We start from the raw sequence: 2,895 nt of genomic DNA, 5'->3' as shown, positions 1-2,895 counted from the left end.
GTTGAATGCAGTCTCAGCTCTGCCTGTCTGTGGAAAGAAACTGAATTTCAGTACTAGCTAGGTGGAGTGGCCACCATAATTTCCTGCTGGCTGATACTCTTGATACTTTTTTAAGTATTTACATGTCTTATTCATGTATTCACAGGATCATTGAGACCATAAAGTAGCTTGAATTATTGTTCTCCTTTATTTGTACAGCACTCAGCACAGTGAGGACCTAATGTGATGGGTTTTTAGATCCTGTCTCTCTAAAATCTCAATAATATTCAGAAATGCACTAGGCTCACCATCTCACTTTATGTAGGCTGCTGAACAGTGTGTGGGTAATATTGATAGTTACTGATTTGAAATTGGTTTGACCTAAGTAATCAGAAGTTTGCTAGCTTTGATGTGAAAATTCCTTCATTTTGATTACTCCAGAAGCTTTTATTTTCTCCCCACTAGCTCCATCTACCGTGCCCTGAGGTACATGTGGAATTTCAGATGTCTTCTGTGTGGGTTCTCATGAGCCAACTTTAGCCAGAAATTTCCAGTTGACTCAGTATTACGCAAATCAGGGAGTATCACTCAAAAGTAGCAAAGGCAAAAAAAGAGAGTTAATCTCTGGATCCTTTAAAAACAAATTGGTTAAAGAATTCAATATATGTAGTTACATTTTTTTTTTTTTTTTTCATATCACTGTTTAAAATATCAGTTTCATGTATACTTGTTAATTTAAAGGAGTTTACAGCTTTTTAATTTGATCAACAAAGTGTAACAGTTTAGTCTTTGTGTGTTCACACTTGTTTAGAAGGCAGCTTGCTTTCTTGCACTGTTTAGAGTTTTTCTTGCAATTTTGTCAAAAGTGACAAATGGTATTTGATGCATTCATGGATTTGAAGTCCATCAGAAGATACTGGCCATGATAAAGCCTTTGAGGGAGGAAGTTTCTTAACTCACTGGTTTCCCTGGCAGAGCTTCCTAGTTCTCATCACGGATTACTGTTATAATTGTTTCTACATTTTTCCTTAAGTATTGACTACTGACTTTTGTGTCCCACACCTGTCCCCCAGCTCAGTATGAGAATACAGCTCCCTACTTCTGCCACAATGATGTCGCTGAGTTTCCTGCATTTTGGGGGATTGCAGAAGTCAATGCATTGGAGTGTGAGGATTGATTTTCACCCTGAGAAAAATGCATTCCTGCCCAGGATGTTTCCTGTGACTTTACTGGTGGCAGAATGCTTGAGGGAAAGAGCCTTTGGACTGGTCTGGTATCAGGACCTGTTCTGGCTTCTTACAAATCTTGTCGTGTGTTGGGTGTTAGTGCTCAAGCTTTCATGTTCCAGGTTCAGCTTTGGTTCATCTTCGTACCTAGATGATGTGGTGGTAGGTATTGTGTAAATTGCCCAAGAAAATGAAACATAACATTTTAGTTGTTTTGTGGAGGCATTGGTTTTTATGCCAAAAAACCCAAAAAGTTTCTCTTCTGTGTTGAAAAACTGAGGACAAATTATGAAATTGACATATCCAATCAATTGGTTTTAAAAGGTACCATCTTAATTTGCAAATGGAGTCTTCTTTTTAAAATTATTTTTAACTCACTCCCTTGGAAATGTGTATAAGCTGTAAAACAGCAGGAAGCCAAGTCACTAAAAGCATCCAGAGGAATTTCATTTTATTTTCATAAACTAATCTACCCACTCACATCTATCTGTGAAAACTAATTACTTTTTTAATTAGGTAGTCTTTTTGATTGCTTATGGAGAGCTGTGGTGAAATTTACCACTAATTATGCTGGGGCAGGAGAAGGCCTCTGGATTGTTAGGAAGGATGAGAAAATTTTATTTCCTTTTGTTGAAATGGGGAGCAAGTAGGTAATTGATACATAAATACTGTGTTTATTTTTCCAATTTCAACCTATTCAGCTTCTGTTAACCTTACTAATTGAGGCTCTTTCTATGGGTCAGTGGGTTTCCTTCCATTTAATGTAACACCTACAGGAACTTCAAATAAGGAAACAAAACCATTGTAAAGTTGAAGTTTTATTTCTTCCTGTTAAAGGCAGTATTTATGCAGAGTGGTTGTAGATTTTGGATTTAAGTGAGTTCCAGTGATACTTGCCCCCAAATGCTGGTGGGAGCTGTTACCTTTGCTTGTATTTTGGAAGAAATGAGTGACATAGATGTTGGACTCTAAGCAGCGGTTCAGGGTAGCAAATACCATGCAGAGATGCAGCTTAGTTATTGCAGTCAGAGCCTGAAGAATAGGAGTGAGGAAAGGATTTCTGGCTTAATGGTGTGCTTCCTATGGTTTGTACTGAAATGTGGATGTTTCTTAAGTACTCCACTACAACCACTGGTTTTCAGAAGAACATTAAGTTACCTTTCGGGATCTTGCTCCCAGAACATAAACACCATAAAACAACAACCCAAAAGGTGGTGCTAACGCAAGGTTTGCTTTTCATGCACACAGTTTTGAGGGACTTCAAGATGTGGTATTTTAGAGACCTATCAGAACAGTTTTAGAATTATGGTTTCTTTTATGAATATAAGAATTTTACCTTCAAAGAATGCTTGGGAAGTTATTGTTTGGTATGAAAATGCTTTGCATCAATTAAAACATATTCAGTAACATAACAAAACCAACTGGCCTGAAAATTAGCTGTTATGTGAAAAGACCTAAGCGTTGTGGAAGCTTTTCAGGTAAAGGAAGGAGTTTAAATTCAGAGGGCAAAGTTTTGACACTACTTTCAGTTTTGATTATACAGTATAACTGAGGACTTAAGAAATACTAGCTTCCAGGTGAAGGTACCATTTGTTCTGTAGTTGTATTTTGGGTGCAGCACATCTTCTGAATCAAACAGCAAGAAGAATCTTAACTCTGCAAGGGTAAACTTTAAAGCAGGTAGGAGCTA

Source organism: Apus apus, chromosome Z, assembly GCF_020740795.1.
Source record: "Apus apus isolate bApuApu2 chromosome Z, bApuApu2.pri.cur, whole genome shotgun sequence".
In the NCBI taxonomy this organism is placed as follows: domain Eukaryota; kingdom Metazoa; phylum Chordata; class Aves; order Apodiformes; family Apodidae; genus Apus; species Apus apus.
Note: the sequence above shows the minus strand (reverse complement) of the source record.